Here is a 19,964-nt window from a genome sequence, read left to right as displayed (position 1 = left end):
ACATAAAATGCTTGCTGATGGTTTTAGGTACATACTACTTATTATTTTAAAGAAGGCTCCATTTATTCTTATGCTCTTCAGTGTTTTCAATGGAGAAAACACACTTTAAAGAAATAAAGAATTATTTGAATAATTGGAGGAATAGACATTAGTTATAGTTGGGCTATATCAATTTAATAAAAACAACCATATTATCCAGAAAAAAGTGAAGACATCCATGAGACTTCCTCTATCTTTCTTTTGCTAATCTGTTACACATATGAATGACTGCATGTTTGAGTATGCTTATTTTTTATTTTGCTGTTATACTCATTTAACTATGTTTGTGTTATATTTTTGCTGTAGCAATGTCTCTTAATTGTTTTGCATATATGCTACTGATTATAGTTAAGTTGCATTTAATATGTAAGCTGATTGATTGTGTTCTTGAAGCTAGCTAGCTTTACTTTGCTAGTTAGCCATGTTTATAGCTTTTGATTTATTAACATGGAATATGAATATACACATTATTTTGTTTTTTAAAAATAATTTATTTAACATTAGAAATTTTTGAGTTCTAATTTTCCTCCCTTGGCCTCTCCCCCACCTACTGAGAAAAAGCAATAGATGTCTGTAAAATGTAAAATCATGCAAAGCATATTTCCATATTAGCCATATGATGAAGAAAAGCAAGAAAAATAAAGAGAGAAAATTATAATTCAAGTTTCCTTCATAGTTCATTAGTTCTCTCTTGAGGTTGAGAACAATTTTCATCATGAATCTTTCCAAATTTTCTTGGATTATTGTATTAATTGGAGTAGCTAAGTCTTTCATAGTTGATCATCATTATAACACTGCTCTTACTGTATACAAAGATATCCTGGTTCTGCTCACTTCACTTTGCATTAGTTCATATAGGTCTTCCCAGGTTTTTCTGAAATAATTTTACTCATCATTTCTTATAGAACAATCTTGTTTCAACACAATGATATACCACAACTTTTTCAGGAATTCCTTAATTGATGGGTATCCCCTCAAATTCTCACTCTTTGCCCCTCAAAAAAGAGTTGCTACAAATATTTTTGAACATAGAGGTCCTTTTCTGGTCCCTTAACCCCACATCTCTTTGGGATAAAGACCTAGTAGTGGTATTGCTTATTCAAAGGATGCACACAGTTTGATAGACCTTTGAGGATAGGTTCAAATTATTTTCCAGAATGGCTGAATCAGTTCACAACTCCACCAACAGTTCATTAGTGTATCTACTTTCCCATATCCCCACTAGCATGTCATTTCTGATAGGTGTGAGGTAGTACCAGAGTCATTTTAATTGGGATTTCTCTACTCAGTAGAGATTTTGAGTATTTTTTTCATGTCTACAGATAACCTTCATTTCTTCTGTTGAAAAGTGTTCATATCCTTTCACCATTGATCACCTGGGGGACGATTCTTATTTTTATAAATTTGACTCAGTTACCTACATGTCTGAGAAATGAGGGTTTTATCAGAGAAACTTGCTGTAAAGGTTTTTGAAGTTACTTCATGGTCCATGTTATCTTTTATTAAAATGTAGTTTTTAAATTTTCTCTTTAAATTGGGTCTATTTTTGTTTTTGCATTGTCTGAGATAATGATTGTTACCTCTGCCTTTTTTTAAACTTCAGCCAAAGCATAGCAGATTTTGCTCTAGCCCCTTATTTTAATTCTCTCTCTGTCTTTGAATTTTAAGTGTGTCTCTTGTAAATAAAATGTTGTGGATTACGGTTTTTAATCCAGTCTGCTATTCACTTCAGAATTATGGGTGAGTTCATTCCATTCACATTCATAGTTATGATTCCTATGTATTGTGCTTTATCCTATTTTCTTCTGTTTATCTTTTATCTTTTAACCTTTCCCCCCACAAAATTTTATTTTGCTTCTAACTACCTCCCTTAATTCTCCCTTTCTTCTATCACCTCTCTCCTTTCTTTTATCTCCTTCCCATTCTACTTTCCTGTTGGCTAAGATAGATTCTTATATCCAGTTAGGTGTGCACATATATTCTTCCCTCTTTGAACCAATTCTGATAAAAATGAGATTCAAGCATTGTCCTCTACCCCATCATTTATTCCTTCACTGTAAAAGCTCTTCCTTGCATGACTCTTTTTTAAAGATGATTTTCCCTATTCTTTCTTTTGCTTTCCTCCTTTCCCAGTGCATCCCTCTTTCATAGCTCTCAACTTTTTTTTAGAGCATCCCAATCTAATTGATTCACACTCATACCCTCTGTTTATCTAGACTCCTTCTAACTATCTTAATAATGATAAAGTTTCATGGAGTTACATGGAGTTAGGGAATTAGATGTGTCATCATCCAATATGAGTGTCATCAGTTTATTCTTATTAAGTCCCTTATGATTTCCCTTTCATGTTTACCTTTTTATGCTTCTCTTGAGTCTTATGTTTGAATGCCATATTTTCTACTCAGCTCTCATCTTGTCATGAGAAATACTTGAAAGTTCTTTATTTCATTAAATATCCATCTTTTTTCTTTGAATGATTATACTCAGTTTTACTGAGTGGGTGGTTCTTGATTGTAACCCTAACTCCTTTGTCTTCTAGAATATCATATTCTAAGTCCTCTACTTCTTTATTATGGAAGGTGCTAAATCTTGTGTGATCCTGACTGTGGCTTCATGATGTTTGAATTGTTTCTTTCAATATTTGTCTGCTTTTAATATTTTTCCTTGACCTGGAAACTTTGGAATTTCACTAATATTCATGGGAATTTTCATTTTGGAATCTCTTGCAGGTAGTGATTGGTGGACTCTTTCCATTTCTAGTTTACCCTCTGTATCTATGATTTTGAGGTAGTTCTCCTTTATAATTTCTTGAAATATGATTTATAGGCTCCTTTTTTGATCATGGCTTTCAGGTAGTTCAAAAATTTTAAAATTATTTCTTCTTGATCTATTTTCCAGGTCAGCCATTTTTACAGTGAGACATTTCCCATTTCTTCTATTTTTTCATTCTTTTGCCTTTGTTTTATTGTTTCTTGAAGTCTCATGGAATTTGCTTCCATTTGCCCAGTTCTATTTTTAAGGCATTATTTTCCTCAGTGAGCTTTTGTACCTCTTTTTTCCATTTATACAATTCTGCTTTTTAAGGAGTTCTTTTCTTCAGTGAATTTTTGTGCCTCTTTTACCATGAGGTCAATTTTGGTTTTTTTTTTTTAAGGTATTATTTTCTTCAGTTTTTTTTGTGCTTCTTTTACTAAGGTGCTAATTTTTTTTTTTCATAATTTCTTGTATTACTCTCATTTCTTTCTCCAGTTTTTTCTCTACCATCCCTATCTCTTCCAGAAATTCTTTTTGGGCTTGTCCAATTACCATTTTTCTTTGAGGCTTTGTTTGTAGTTGTTTCCACATTATTGTTTTCTAAGTATTTGTCTTGATCTTTCCTGTCACTGTAGTAACTTCTTAAGGTCAAATTCTTTCTTTGTCATTTGCTTACTTTTCCATCCTATTTCTTTTCTTTGAACTTTATGCTAAAGTTGTGCTCTGTTCACCAAAGGATGAGAGATACTGCCCCAAGCTTTGGTCTTTTGTGTATTACTGTTTTCAGAGATAGTTCTGGGAGTCTGCAAGGTTTTGGTGGTTCCATGGTGGGGAGAGAGGTGTGTTCATTGGTCTCCTGGTTTCTGTTCTAGTCTTTATTCAGAAAAGGCCCCTGGTAGCATTAGCACTCCTCTTGGCCTTGAGACTTTTCAGCAGCCAGAAGTGTTAGTGCTCCTCTTTGCCTTGGAACTGTGACCAGGACCTCCACTCCCTTGTGACTGACCACAAGCGCTCTTTTGCACCCTGAAATTGCAACCTGAAACTATGTATGGGTAATAGAGTTGTCACAGAGATCAGTGCTATACCTAGTGCCAGAAAAAAACTCTTGTAATCTCTTTCTGACCAGTTTTATGATCCCATTAATGTCTCTGCTTTGAGAGCTCCTGAAGTTGTAGCTGACACTATTGCATTTGCCTCCACTATTTGCCTCCACAAATAGTGATATCAAAAAATTTTTGAAAACTAGTAAGAGAAATCCAAATCAAAATAGCTCTGAGGTTTGAATTCACTCTTGACAAAGGACAAATATACTGAAATATAGAAATAGTTAATGTCTAGTGAAAGACAGGTATACTTATACTATTGGAAAAGATATAAATTGGTTCATCTATTCTGGCAATCAATTTAGAATTTGCTAAAACAAAAAGTGGCAAAGATTACTCCAGTGATGCCATTGCTGGCCTTACACATGAAAGACAGAAAAAAATGTTCCCATGTATGCCAAAATATTCAGAGTAAAATTATTGTGGTATCAAAGAACTAGAAATAAGGTATATATATGTTCGTCACTTTAGCAGGTGAAAAAATAAATTCTAGTACATTCATATAATATATAGAATTAGAGAAGCACGGTATGACTGTAAGTCATGAGTTTGTGCAAACCAAAGTAAGCAGAATTAGGAAAATAACATGCATAATAACAACAATGTGAAGAGAAAGAACAGAAAAATGAAGCTGATCATGTAATTAAGATGCCTGACCTTGGTTCCAGAAGAGAGCTGAGATGATGAAACTGCTTCCCTCCTTTGAAGAGGTAGAGTACTATGAGTAAGGAACACTGAATATACTACCAGACATATTTGATGTATTGATTTTGCTGGGTTTTGTTAGTGTTGCTGAACAGCTTCTTTCTAGTCCTTTAATAAATTTTTGCTACATGGGATAGATTTTTAAATGAAGGTAATGTAAACACACAGATAGCAATAAAAATAATTAAAAATAAATCCATTTTGTGTTAGAATTTTGCTGACTGACACTTCATCCCCTCTGAGCATTGGCTATAGGCACCCCATCCCCAAATTTGGATTCTCATACCCCAAAAGAAAGAAATGGAGCCCTGGCAAACACTGAAGAAAGTTTGACTGATGTTCCCAACTTTTCCCATTCCCCAGCTTCCCCGATCAGCACTGGATTATGATGAATTCAGTATAATTCTTTTATCATAGTTGAGCTATTCTAATTGTTGGTATGTATCAATTTAAATCTAAAGAAGAAAAGAAAGAGCATTGCCTTGGGAACCAGGAAGTGGGGGTTCTAAACTCAGTTCTACTATTAACTAATTTTGTGAATATAGGCAAGTCATTTCACATCTCTGGATATTAGTTTCTTCATCTGTAAGATAAGGGAGTTGGGTTAGATTATCTGTAAATTCCTCTCCAGCTCTAACATTCTATAAAGGTTGTCTGGCATAGTGGATAGAGTGCTAGACTTGGATCTGGGATTGAATTCTGCTTCTGACACATAATAGCCATGTCACTTTGTTGTTCTGTTGTTTCAGACTTTTTGTCTATTTGGAGTTTTTTTGGTGAAGATTCTGGAGTGATTTGCCATTCCCTTCTCCAGCTCATTTTACAGATGAGGAAACTGAGGCAAACCGGGGTAAGTGACCTGCCTGAGGTCATGCAGGTCTCAGTAACTGTCTGAAGCCAGATTCTAATTCAGGTTTTCTGAACTACAGCCCCAGGGCACTATCTACTGGAAGACCTTGATGGGCTGTGTGACTATGAGTAAGTAAGTTAACTTCTCTGTTCCTCAACTTGCTATCTATAAAAAGGGTTACCTGTAGTTACCTATTTCAGAAGTTTCTTTTGATGCTTAAATATGACTATCTGCACTGGATACCTTCGCCCAACCCTAAAATCACGAATTTCTCAGATTAATGGTGGAGAAGAAATAGACAGATTTTGAGCACTCATTCCCATTCACTAACAGCATAGGCAGGAACCATGAATCAAATAGCAAAGTATTTAACCAGAACAGAATAGCAAAGTAAATAGCAGGAAAATCATGCAGTAAGATTTTTCTCAGCTCTCGTTCACAATAAGTACAATTTCCCAGACCCATGTTATAGTGGGGAAGGAGACAAACCCTCAGAATACTCATGCTTTAGATTGCTAAAGGCTGTATTTCTTAGCTAATTTTGCATGGACTTAATGCTGCTGTCTGCTCCATTTTCTTCAGCTCCTTTGTGTGGTCCCAGAATTCACTTTTTTCTCCTACTTTCACAGCTATTATCTACTGAAGCCCTGTGTTCTGTTCTTCTCACCATTTCTGCACTCCTGCTTCTGCTAAACACAGTTAAGTCCCACTACTTCTGCCTCTGGAGAGGCTTCAAGAAAGTGCCTTGGCTTAATTAGAATGAAAATGCTTGGAGGCACTTACCTTAAAGTTAGTTAACCCATTTTTAGTTGTCTTGAGGCTGCCTCACTGGGCTAGCCTGGTTGGTACAGAAAAAGAATTCTATTCCTGAACCTTCCTAGAATAATACCCCCACCCTTATTACACACATCTTTAGTTAGTTGTCCTGAATCAGAACTAGTGAAGTTCTGCCATTTCTTCCCCATCTCTGGGTGCAGGGAGGGTGTCTCCCATTCTAAGTAAACATGATCATAACCTTCAAGTTTTTCCATTGTTTTCACTGAATTTAAGACTGGATATAAACTTCAGACTCCATTTTGTTACCCAAGATGATAGTGCTTAGTCATGAATATTCTGTTAGAGCTTCAATTAACTTCAGAAAGTGTTGAGAAACACTGGTGTGGTTGCGGGAAAACTGGTGGCCTCTGTTGCAAACTCTTACTCCCCTTAAGAATGTACCCTTTATCATCAAGAAAGCTGATGGGAAGCCTCAAGAGACAGAAGTCGACAGGTAACTTTTTTAGCCACAAACTTTGCCACCCCAGGAAGCCAGCTAATATCAAGGGAAGAGTGTTAATATATAAATTGAATATAATCATTCACAGTTGGAACCTTGTCTGGTTCACTGACCCCTTTAAGTAGTGACCTTCCTGGAAAGAATGAGCCACAGCACTGAGACTGGGTGAATTTATCTCCTCTCCATTTCCCCTCCCTCATTTGCCCCAGTTACTTGGCATTACTTACCCTTAAATCTTTTTTATTTGCTATCGGTACTTTTATAATGAGTTTTGTTTCTAAATTAAAATAAGCTGGTTTTAAATTGCATTTTGAGTGAGCGTTTGGTATAAATAAAGGGACCACATAATGGGGAAGGACAAAGGGGACAAAAGAGAACCTCTGAATAAGTGTCCTTAGGCTTTACTATAAACTCAGAATGAAGCTGAAGTGTTCTCTCTGTTTTTAATTTCTGAATTTCTGTCTCTGTCTCTCTGTGATTTCCTGTTCCTCAAATAAATAGGGGCTTTGCATATGCAAAGTGCTCTGAAAATCTCAAAGCACCATATGGATGCTATGAGGAAAACACTTTTGTATTTATTATTTTTAAAATATTGTTTTGATCCAGCTCTATGTGATTAGAAATGGTCTAACCCAAATCTTACCATAGAGGTCAAGCTGACCTCATAGATTCTTCAGGGAGCCAGATGGCTTGCAACAATTGCTGGATCCTATCCAAGTCTCCTTTTGGATCCATGTAAAGTTTGTATTTTGGGTTCTCCAATAACTTGTGTCTTGGTATTCCCCCAATTTTATTGAATGCTTTCACTTACCTGCTGACATATATCTCAAGCAACCTAACCTGAAACTGCCAGATGGCTCAGGAGGAGATAGTGAGGTTGGTGACCTTGCACAACCCTCCCTCCCTCAAAACAAAGTCAAGTGTAAGTCATGTCATCATTTTTCTGAGGTAGTAGTCTTCTTTGAAAATGAAGGATGAACACAATTTGTGAGGAGACCAAGCTGCCTGAGTGGGGACCTGGCTCATCCTCTCCCTTCTGTCTCCCCCTCCCCTTCCTTTGGGGTTTACTGGTTAGGTTTCCTTATCCCTTCCCATTCCTTCCTATCCCTTCCCATTCCATCCCTTCCCTTCCCTTCCTCCCTCCCTCCCTCCTTCCTTCCTCCCTCCCTCTCTCCCTCAAAACAAAATCAAGTGCAAGTCACGTCATCATTTCTCTGAGGTCATGATCTTCGAAAACGAAGGACAAACACAACCTGAAACTACCTAAGTGCCTAAATGTGACCAGCCACTTGCTTGTCCTTATGTCCTTTTGTGTGGACTCTATATAATGTGAAAGTAGCAGAGGCTTGGGAGACAACCATACCTTTTCCCAGCTCTCTCCTTTGGTGAACTGACTTAAAATTCTTTCTAAAAATATTTCTTTGGTGTTGGGGTTTGTTTTCCACCAGTGCCAATTGTAATTATTATTACTACAATTTGAAGGTCATCCTAAATAAGTCATTTTGACATGGGTTAGTTTAAATGAACATTTCAACACTGATGTTCTGCGATTCTGTATTTTCAAATAAAATGTTATATTACAATCAATAAGCAATCAATAAACAAATATTAAGCATCTTCTATGTGCTAGGCATGATCCTGAGCACTGGGGATGCAAAAAGAAGCCAAAAACAGTTACTGCCCTCAAGGAACTTACAATCTAATGAAATATTTGAAAATGAAACTGTCATTATCAGTGTGATATAGTGGAATGGGCACTGGGCTAAGAGTCTAAAGAATTATATTTTAATTTTGACTTTGCTACTTATTTGCTATCACTTAAACTATTTGATTCTCTTTAGTATAATATGATTAATGATAAGTAACCTGTCTACATTTCAAGGTTGTTGTGAGACTGAAATGATGAAAAAAAAGTATGAACACACTTTGAGAAGCTATTAAGTGCTGTACAGGCATAAAGCATTGCTATAAATTTCTTTCCGCATTGGCTCACCATTTAGAGAATCAGAGTATTTTCTAAAATTAAACTGGTTGCATTGACCTTTTATAGTCAAGGAGATTCTCTAACTAGTAATTAAAAGCACTCAGTCTATTTGCTCCTTTTAGGTAGAGTGTGCTTTAAGGTTTAAATAACTTGTACATTTGTTCTCTGCATTAATCTATAAATTGTCTATGAGTCCCTTGGTAAGCTAGTGGGGGAACATAGAACTTCAATAAATAAAAAGGAGAAGCACTATATTACTTAAGAGGAAAGTCACAGGGATGATTAAAGCATTGGAAATTAAGACCCAAGGAAAAAGGTTCAAGGAACAAGGGTTAGCTATGCTAGAGAGAAGTCTGAGAAGCAATTGAGAACTTGTTATTCAAGTATGTTAAAAGTCTAGGACCACTTTGCACTCAGGTCAAATGCAAAGAAAATGGGTTTACATTGCATGGTGCTGTATTTCAGTGAGATATAAGAAAAACAGAATAGTTTTCTGATTATAGTTGTAAAAATCCTGTTTTCTTGCATGGTTTTTTATAATAGGATGTCCTTTTTTATTAGTCTGATATTTTAGGTATGCTACACAAAGCCGTTTGAATGCAATAAACACTTTAAAATAAACATAGATATTTTGTTAATTATTGGCATGTTAAAATGACTTTTGTTTTTGTTAAAATGCTTTAGGTAAAAAAGAAAAATGTAGCTAATTTCAATTTTAGACATGTCAAAGTTTAAAGATTTATGACATGAAATTAGATCATAATTCCTAATTATGTAGAATTTAAGCCAATATGTTCAAGCAGCCTTTTAAGGAAATGTTTATAAATACATCACATTAACCTGTTCAGCATTACCTACTCATTTTCTTGTCAGTTTTCTCAGTACAGTTTAGTGCTGAAGAAAAGTTGTTTTGGCTAAGGGTTGTATTTAGGAATTTTATGCTAATAGGAATTTGGAAATGCTTACCCAACCTACCCAGGCCACAGTGTCAATTGACTTTAAGGCAGACAGGGATGCTCTCAGTGCTGATGCAGATACTGATTAACAATTCAGTTAGCCAGTGACAGAGGACACAGGAACAGCTAGAGGGCATTGGATGGGTTCTCCCTCTTCTGATGACTGAATACAAGAAAAAGGTTCTGGACAACAGTCCGAGGTTCAGAGCTCTGTCCTAGAAAATTTGAAAGCACTATGGCCACTGATTGGTACTCCCCTAACTACCTCATACATCATTTCAGGTATTTCCAGCTGGGGCCCAGATATTCCCACATAGACATGATACTGGTTATGCTGTTTGCACTAATTAAACTTCCCTCTAAAATAGCATCTATTGTATATGTTATGGCTAAGGGTAAACAATTCAAGAAATTAGCGTTTGTAGATGAGATTTGCTTAAAAGTCATATCAATGAATTGGTGAAAAGTCACTTAAGTATTGAATTCACCAGAGACTAATGGAGTAATCATTGCTTCTCTAAGTGTAGAAAACATTTTTTCTTCCTGTGGATGACAGCTGTAAATGGATAAATAGTGTAGGAAATTTTAAAAAAAACCTAGTATCCAGTGTAAATTTGTGTTCAAGAATCCTTTTAAAAAAGAATTATAAATTATATTTTCTTTTTTTATTATGAATTTAATAGTCATCAACAAACGTAAGGGGAGCCCAGTAAAACTAGAAAAAGATGAAGGGACTAAAAAGACAGACAGATACTGAGATGTAAAAAGGAAAGCCTCAACACTCTAAAAAAGATACCTAAAATAAATGTGAGAGTTGAATGCTTCAATTGGGTAAGATGAGTTGAAGCAATACAACGAACTTGCCTCTAGGACACAAACTGCATTGCAACCTTTTGTCTCTAGCTATTCATCTATATAAGATTCCCAAAGGAGTATGAGAAGCACATATGACTGAAGCGAAACTAATCACACTAAGGCAAAATGAAACTAATCACAGTAGAGCTTACTGAGTGAGAAGGCTTTTGAGTTAGGAAGGATTCGCTGACAGGAGAGACAAGGTTTCTCCCATCACCTGTCTAGAATTGACAAACGACCTCATAGCTAAAGCTCTGAAGGAGCCCAAGGGAGCAAATTTCTGTTGATTCTAAGTGAAGGGTCATTGTCCTAGCTGAAAGACCTCTGTAGCACATCAACTGAAAAGAGCATTACAATATTCCAGTAGAAGAGAGTCCAGAACAGCACAGCTTACCCAGTGGTAGAAGGTAGGAAAATGTTGCAGCTGACTATTGAAAAGTCAGACTAGGAGGCTAGATGATTGACCCCTCTAATAGAGATGCTGAGTCCTGAGAAGATTCGGGTGTTCAAGCAACCTTCCTGGCCCAGGCTGGAGGTAGTCCAGCAGTAGCAGAGCTAGTTAGGAGGTAACACAGCCAGCAAATTAAATGCTTGATTCAATCCAGCAGCAGATTGGTCCATGCAATCAATATACTGAACCCTATGAGGACCATTGTGTGTAACACAGACTACTGTTTCTCTCCCCTACTCCCCACCCCATGCCAGGTGTGCTAGATTTCTCTCCCCCCTCAGTTTTTCCAGTATTCTTAAGAGAATTTGAGGTACGTAGCCTCTCTGCAAATGACTTCAGCCCTCAATGATAATATTCCCCCAAAGAGAGGGTGTGGTCCTCTGTATTCCAGTTCCATTAGCCAAAGAGTCTTTTACACAGAAATATTAATTTCAAAAATGTAATCATAAATACACAAACTTATTCCCCTCTTCCCCCCCAAATGGGAGGTAAAATCCTCTTCCACATTTGGGGAGAGGAAAGTTAGATCCATAGCCACTAGCACACAGTCCTAATGTCAAGTTCAAAACCTTCTTCAGACTGGAGTCTCTAGCACATTGACTTCTTGGGTCTTCTGTCCTGGGCTATCTGGTTGCACTGCTACTGCTGAAGAGAAAAGGGCCAGCAAGGCTCTTCATTTCCTCAGTGGTGAGTTACTTTGGCTACTTGAGTGCCTAACGACCATTGTGCCTTAAGTATGTACCTATTCTTCTAACCCAATAGCACAAGCTGGATATATTTATGAGAAAATATGCCTTGGTGCTGGAGGAAATTTTTTGTATCTAGTATTCTTTCTATGCTATTTGAATAAATGCCTCTGCTAATGAAGTGAGTCTACTAGCTGATTGTTAAGGGGAAGCACACTGTGAGTTGTTGTTTAGGAAGATATCGCACACGGCTCTTCCCTGAAATCCTGAAGTAGTATTGGCCGGTCCTCTGTATACCAAACCTATGAGTTAGGAAATTGAGTTCCAGGGGGCATCACTTATGAACATTTAATATATAAAGATAAAAACTTGGATTTACGTGTGAAACCATGTATTTCTTTAACATGCAGTTTGTTGAATTTAACACAGCACAGTGACAAATTTATGCTGTTTGTGTCTTAAGTATCTCTCTTAAGTTGTAAGGCCTGGGACAGTGGATGGAACTCTGGACTTGGAGAGAGGAAGACTCAAGTGTGCATCCTGCCTCTGACACTTATAAACTGTATGATCCTGGGTAAGTCACAATCTCTCAGTCTGTTTCTTTACCTGCGAAATGGAGATAATGACAGCTTCTATCTCCCAAGGTCATTGTGATGATTAAATAAGATAACACATGTAAAATCCTTTGCAAACTTTGATGTACTATACAAATGGTAGAAAATTATTATAATTGCTATTATGATTTTGTTTTACTGTTTTGGTTCCCACCCTGATTAACTGATCATCTCAGTATCTGGCCCACCTTTAGGATTTAGTTATCAATTCCTCTTACGAACACCTAGACCCATAAGGTTCAATAAGTAAATAGTGTTATGAAAAAGCTAAATCAGTAAGTCAGAGGCCACGGTGGGAGAAAACATTTACCACTGAACAATATTCCATTATAGACTTGTACAGTTTTAATTACACCTAGTACTGTCTAGAGTAGGGTTTCTGTAGGTGTCATCAAGGGGTTGTCAACTGTATTTGTGTTATTTACTTTAGTAGCTTTTATAGTGGTCACTGGTCATTTTGAGACAACTGTAGTCTCAGTTACTTTTCTAGTCTGCTCTGTTGGTCCACTTTTGGCAGGTCTCTTCTTCTCTGTTGCCCCCCAGTTCTGAGGTTCTTTTTTCCCACTAAAATTCCTTCAAAATTCTACCAAAGGTGGTGGTTTTCTGGGGATCAGAGGGAGATCAACTCCTTCTTAGAGTTTGTGATGGAGAATAAGGGCGCAGTCTGACATGTTTTCTTCATTGGGGAGAACAGATTTCAGAGATTTTAGAGAAATTATATAGTACCTCATAGTCAAAAATTTGTAGATGTGCCCCCTGGGGGGTGAGAAGCTCTCAGCAAGGAATTCTTAAGTTACCAAAGGAAACAATCTAGGTGATGAGGAAAATGGCAAGTTTTCTGAAGAGACCGATGTGGATGCAGAGAGAACTCACCAACCAACACATTTAAAAGAGATAAATACTTGTGATGGAAACAAGAGCATGTGATAGAAACTGAATCCAAACGTATATCACAGTCCTGGCAAAACTGTGGCAGGAATGTTAAATATCAGAATGAGCTAAGATAGAAACCTTTTTTTTTCCCAGTTACCTTTGGGAAAAGAGGAAGCTCAAAGAATGGATAGAATTGCTGATTGGGTTGGACAGGATGATGAAAACTGGTCATAGAATACAGAAATGCTCAACTGTGATTTTGTTTCTGTTTTCTGTTGTAAAAGAACAGAATTTTTCCAATAGAAAATTCCAATTTTCTATTGGAAAGGGTGGAATAAAAGTGGCTAATGGGAAGTTTGTTCTCAGAAATTTTTGTAGTTCCTATTTTTTTTTGCTGATGCATCTTATAGAGGCAAGACATGATGAGATATGATGTCTTGAAAGAATTTTAATCTATTTATTGGAGTCTGGATGCTGGCTTGGGAGAGTTAAAATTTAAGTAAAACATTCAAGTCCAGAATAAACTTAGTGGCATATCTATTCTTTTTCCTTGTTGCTTTTTACTAGTGATAGGCCTAGAATTCACATATAAGAATGTTCCATAGATTCCAAACAAAGGCACTGAGAGCAGGTCTCCAGTTCTATGAAGTGAATAATAAATTTGCCAGGTCATCAATGAAGTTAACCAGACTCAACCTGCCTTACCCTCTTTCCTCCTGCCTTTGCCTTCTCAAACAGTTTCGATTCTAATTGATCCAGAACATTGATTTCAGGATGCAGGTAACAAATATCACTTTGTATCTCCATCAGTCCCTTCTTTGGAATCCATGTGAAACAGAAAAAAGTAGTAAAACACCACCAGCTCCTGTAAAATACGGGACTTACTACATATGTGGTAGTGGGTCTGGGGTTGATCAGAGGACCTCGATTTTTTGCAATTCACTTGAGATTGTAGAGTGCAGGAACAGGTGACAGTGATAATGAAGAAAGGTATTGCATGTTACTTTTTCAGGTTTTGAATGAATAATTGTGTAAAAATTGTGAGACCTTGAGCCATTCATACCCTGAATGACCTATTCATAAATTTCAAAGGATCCTTTTTTGGATATGATTGCTATGTTGTTAGATTAGGGGAATGTTATAAATATTGTTTGCCTTCATTATAGCAAAGCACTTGTTTGTCTTTCATGCTACTCTATTAAAGGAGGGAAAGGTATGAACTAAGCTTATACATTTAAGTGGATTCACAACTGGTTAAATAGCTGGACTTGAAGAATTTTCTTTATTAGTTCAATGTCAACTTAGACAGATGTATGCAGAGAACTGCTATAGGGACCTCTGTTTTCTACAGAGTTGAACATTTTGAGCAATGACTGAAAAAAAGCATAGAAAGCTTTAATATTGAATTTGCAGATGACAGAAAGCAAGAAAGAATAGCTAACATCAGCTATGTTGGAAGCCTCAGCCCCAAGTGCCTTTCTCTCCCCACTAGTAACTTTCTCCTGGTGACCACCATTTTGAGAGGTAATCTAGTCATGATTCACCTTATTCTCACCTTGAATTTCTCTGGACACCACATCCTTCTCTTTACCAGCTACACTGCTATGCTGAGAAGCCTCCAATCTAGAACTTGTCTCTCACCACTGATGACTTCCTTCTCACAACCACCATTTTGGGAAGGACCTCAGCCATGCTCCGCTTGGCCCTTCCCTTGAATCTTTCCTGACTCCACATTGTTCTTGCTTGCCACATTATTCCTTCCTCAATGTCCCATTCTGTCACTTCTTTTTGTACTTTTCCCTAATAGAATGTAATTCCCTTGAGTTCTCAGCCCCCTTTACTTGTATTTGTAGCCCTAGTACTTTATATGTGTCTGGCATATGGTAAGTATTTAATAAATGTTCTGTCTCTGCTGCATCTCTCTGTTGCGTCTCTCTATCCCTTCTTTCATGTCTCTGTCTCTTTCTGTCTTTACCTCTCTCTGTCAGTTTCTATCTGTCTCCGTCATCTCTCTGTCCTGTCTTTCCATCGTCTCTCCTTTCTGTTGTGTGTGAGACTCTCTGTCATGACTCTCTGTTTTCTCTCTCTTGCTTTCTCTCCACCTCTCTCTTTCCCTCTTTATTTCTCACCTGTCTTATCATCACATTGGATGTTAGGATCCAAAAAGATCTTGACAGGTTATAACATTAGACCAAATCTAATGAAATGAAACATAATAGAGATCAATGTGAAGTCTTATATCTGGATGTAAACCACAACAACTTCAGGAGTACAGATTGAAGGAGGACAAAGATGAAGATAAAAAAGAAGTTTGTCTGAAAAAGGTCTACAGCTTCTGGTGGATGCTAAGCATAATACGAGCCTCCAGACCAACAAGCAAATGATAGTTGTGTATACTCTTATCCTGGTCAAACCATATCTGGAATGTTGTGTTCTCTTCTGGGTACCACATTTTAAGTGAAATATTGATAAGCTAGAGAAAGGCAGGTTGATTGGGCCTCAGGTTCATGTTGTTAGAATCAGTTGAAACAACTGGGCATCTGTGATCTAGGGAAGAAAATATTTAGAGAGACATGGTAACTGTCTTTGGGTTACACAGCCAGGACACAGCCAGGAGAAACATGTTTTAGAGAGCCAGACATAATAATTAGAGAGTGTCACATAATAAAAACTTCCTAAAGCATTATTTGGAAATGGAATAGCCGCCTAGGGAGTTAGTAGCTTCTTTCTCACTGAAAGACTTCAAACAAAGGATGGATAACCACTTGCTAAATATGTTTTAGGAAGTATGAGTTTTGGGGTGTTAATTGCATAGAAGTCCACGGAAGTCCTTTCTAATGCTGAAATTCTGCGATTTAGTTGCCCTTTAAGTTTTATTTTTTGATAAACCTTTTGGTTTTTTCTAAACCATAGTAATTTCTCTTTAATGCATACTCTGCAAATTGTACCCTTGTAAGAAGAAAAATAAAAAATGTAGTGACACATCAATTTCATCTGATATGTTGCTATTTAGTCATGTCTGACTGTGACCTCATTTTAGCATTTTCATGGCAAAGCTACTGGAGTGGTTCGCCATTTCCTCCTGCAGCTCATTTTACCAATGAGAAACTAAGAAGCAGGGTTAAGGGACTTGTTTAATATAACACTGCTACTAAGTGTCAGAGGTTGGATTTGAACTCATGAAGATGTTATCTTCCTGATTCCAAGCCCAGTGCTCTATCTATTGTACCACATAGTTGCCTGCATCTAATGTATACATAGCACTTAGGCTCTACAGTCTCCATTTTTCTACCAGGAGGAAGATAAGTTGGAAACTTATCAAAGTTTTCAGTTTTGAAAATGGAAGGCTGAAGATTCCTCATTATAACTTTTTATAACTTCACTGCTTTTAATGGTGTTACCATTTACGTTGTTGTCGTATACATTGTTCTCTGGGCTCCATTTTCTTCACTCCGTACATATAGTTCTTCCCATGTTTATATGAATTCCGCATAGTTGTTATTTTCAGCAGTATAATAATATTAATGGGTACCCAAGTATTGGCTAATGGCTGAACATGTTTTGGTATTAATGTAACTCATATACCAAATAATTAACATACCATTCATACACCAAAATATGTTCAGTCATTTAGCAATTCATGCATACCCATTTTGTTGTCACTTTTTTCTTCCAAAAAGAGTTTTGTTTTGAATATTTTGCCAAATATAACTTTCCCATCATTCATCTCTTTAGTATATAGGTCCAGTAGTGGAATCACTGGGTCTGTGGGTATGAACAATGAATTTTCTCACACAATTCCAAATTTACTTCCAAGATAGTTGGATCTCATAGTCCCATCAACAATATATTGGAGCATGTCTTCTCACATATTCTTGTTGTAGGACACCTTAAACTCTTGGCTACTGAGATTCATTTTTTAGTATATGGTTTTTGGTTTCTATGACCTTTCTTATTATTTTTGTAAGGACATGTTTGCTTCTTAGAGCTTTGTAATGACAAGTGTCATTTTTTCCTCTAGGGGCTGTAAATGATTCATGCCTGCTAGAAAATAAATAGAGGCTCATGCTCACTTATGGGTAGCGTATTTGTAATCAGGACCTTCATTTCTCTGTTCAGATCTTTGTGTACTGTACTTGAAGTTTATTCCCCCTCCCTCTTCTAGAATCTGAGTTAGCAATCATATGTAGAATCCCAGGGTAAAAAGCCTTCTATTCAAAGACATTTCATTGTCTTTGCGGAGAAAATCCCAAGGCAGACTCTAGTTCTGACACTGGCCAGATAATTTAGAGGCAAAACTCCCTGGGAAGATTACTGCTCAGATTAATTGGAGACCTATTGGTGGCATAGTGGTTTTATTTTTTGCTTTTAGTATTGATTGTTTAACCAGCAGGTGGTGCTATCTGGCAATGTTGGCTGTATGGGTAGGAAATAAAAAGAAAAGAAAGAGGAGCTCCTCTTTGCCCATCTCCACCTTAGAAATGATGAATTCTTTCTCAGCTCTTTCCTTAGCCAGCCTGGGGATGCTATTCTTTCTAAGGCTAAAGTTTACATCTCCTCATTTGGGACCAAATGTGAATGAAAACAAGTGGAAAGAAAACAATGGGTTGAGAGTGCATTTACCTCAGAAAAAAGCTTCCACCTGCTTTCTCATGACCTCGTAATTCTACTTATTGAGATGGTTTATCTGTAACTCAGTAGCCTATGGTAAAAGTAGCCAAGTCTGGTCGTTAAAATCTTCTGCCAGTAAGGTGTTTATAAGAATAAAGAAAATGAAAAAGCTCATCAGATTCCTTAGCTCAGAGTTTCTCTAGTTACTTTCAGTCAAAATTCACACCTCACAAGACATTAAATGAAATAAATTTTTATTAACTAATTGACTGACATTTACTGCTTTCTTCCACTGCATTCACTCCCTCTTTGGGTAATTAATAACTGACATAAATCACAGATCAGCTATAATAATGATCATAATTATATGTGAAATAAAAAATAAATCAGGAATCAGAAGCAGCTGAAAGAAATAGAGACCTTTGGAAATAAACTTCTGCCATCGTGTAGCATTTGAGGGATGGAAAAGGGGAAAGTTAATATTTTCACAGATCTCAAGGAGTAAAAACCTTGCTTTAGTCAATTTCAATCATACCATTCAGGGATTTTTAAAAAATAAATAGAGGTTGTGAATATGCTGGACCTGTTAGAGTAGGCTTCAGTCTCTAAATTCACATGATGGTGCTGCCTCCACACTTCTTTCTTTCCCCCAAACTGAAACCAAATGTCCTGCCCATCTGCCTCTACTCAGTATCCTCCCTGCTTTTTTCTTGCTACCTTTTGTAGTAACTCTGAACATATTTTCTCAAGTCTCCCTGCGTTTCCCAAGATGGGGAGAAAACACTTCCTGCAATTCCAAGAATATAGTTGGGTTTTTTGAACCTTCCATACCCCCAGAAAAGTCAGTGTAAGATTACCAAGTTAAAAATGCTTAATGTTTTCTTTTGCTTTTATCCTTTGAAAGAAACTGAAAACATCTTTCCATTGCTTACCCTGTTCCCTTCCCTGACTACAATTTCACAGATATATACAGATGGCCCATAGTATGTGGCATTATTGATAAGACCTCTCACATTCCTCTAGTTATCTGAAAAAATGAAGAACAACAGTATGTTTATGGTCCTTTCTTTCTACAGCTCCTCTGTCCTTGACTGTTCCCATCTGTTGTCATTGACAACTTTTGGCTTTGTGCTATATTTTTTAAAATACGAGGTGGCAATGTTAACCTAACAAAATAATCTTTTTTTTTCATTAGGAGGTGGCACCAAAGTGATAACATTTCATAATGTAATATATTTTATGCATTTCGTGTTGGAATCAGGCCCTGTGTTAGAGTAGGCATGGACGTACAAAGTCTTCCTCAGATTCCATTGGATAGTCACTAGAGGCATGGGAGATGTGAATAAAGCTTTCTGAACTTGTTTGTGGAAGAGAAAGGAAGCAGGCCAAAAGGAGTAGGATGACTTCAAGTTGTTGGGATATATCCTTTATCTTGGTAACATATGGGGACACAGTGGTGTCCAGGATTGGTCACCTACTTCCCCAGCTCTTTTGTTTGGAGAGACTTTGATGACTCGCTGATGGCTGCTAGAATGTTGGTGCTGCTGAGTGGAAGGATGCCTGAGGTTCCTCAGTGCTGAACAGAGCTGGTTTGGAGACTTGGAGAGACATATTTCCTCTTCCAAAAACTCTGAACCACAGAGGAGGGCACTACTGCCTCTCTTTCTGCTGTGTAAGCAATAAAATGATTTTCTGCTGTTGTAGGTAGAAGCTTAGCACCAGTTGTTATATTTTCAGTAGCTGTCCTTACTAGTGTGATATGCTTTTCTTCTAAGTTTTTTCTATGCCCTTTGTGCTATTGTTCACACCATGGCAAAATTAAAAAACCAAACCAAACCTCAGCAACTCTGGTTTGTGTGTTATTTGGGTAATAGAAGTGGGAGCCAATGTATTCTGTAAAAATGCAGTAGATCTATAGAGTTACTTTTATTAAGGCAGGCACTGACTGAGAAAGGAGGTGAACAATAGGTTCTTGTGGAACTCCCAGACCTTTATCTATGAGAGTTTTCTGAGCTAGCACAAGTTGATAAACAAAGAAAATAAAAGAAGGAATGATTGATAATCTGAACCCAAAAATTTCCTCTAGACCAGAGGTATCAAACTCTGGCCAATGGCTGGCATGCCTACAAGACTTGTAAATCCAGAGGGACCTGATTAAAATGTAATTGGGAAATGTTTAACAAAATAAATAAAAATACAAATGAGAT

General features: G+C 37.0%; 1 long non-coding RNA gene across 2 annotated transcripts in view; it reads left to right on the top strand.

Moving 5' to 3' along the window:
- LOC140526746 (uncharacterized) overlaps nt 1-19,964 on the top strand; it is an 80,613-nt gene that overhangs the window by 26,420 nt on the left and 34,229 nt on the right. Inside the window, exons 2-3 of one of the 2 annotated variants that reach the window (XR_011974512.1) lie at nt 5,351-5,451; nt 12,123-12,233. This is a non-coding gene — a long non-coding RNA (uncharacterized lncRNA). Of the gene's footprint in view, nt 1-5,350; nt 5,580-12,122; nt 12,234-19,964 lie in introns of both variants that reach the window. The other variant, XR_011974511.1, reaches the window with a different exon arrangement.

Source organism: Notamacropus eugenii, chromosome 2 (assembly GCF_028372415.1).
Source record: "Notamacropus eugenii isolate mMacEug1 chromosome 2, mMacEug1.pri_v2, whole genome shotgun sequence".
In the NCBI taxonomy this organism is placed as follows: domain Eukaryota; kingdom Metazoa; phylum Chordata; class Mammalia; order Diprotodontia; family Macropodidae; genus Notamacropus; species Notamacropus eugenii.
Note: the sequence above shows the minus strand (reverse complement) of the source record. Positions and strands in the feature narration are given on the sequence as shown.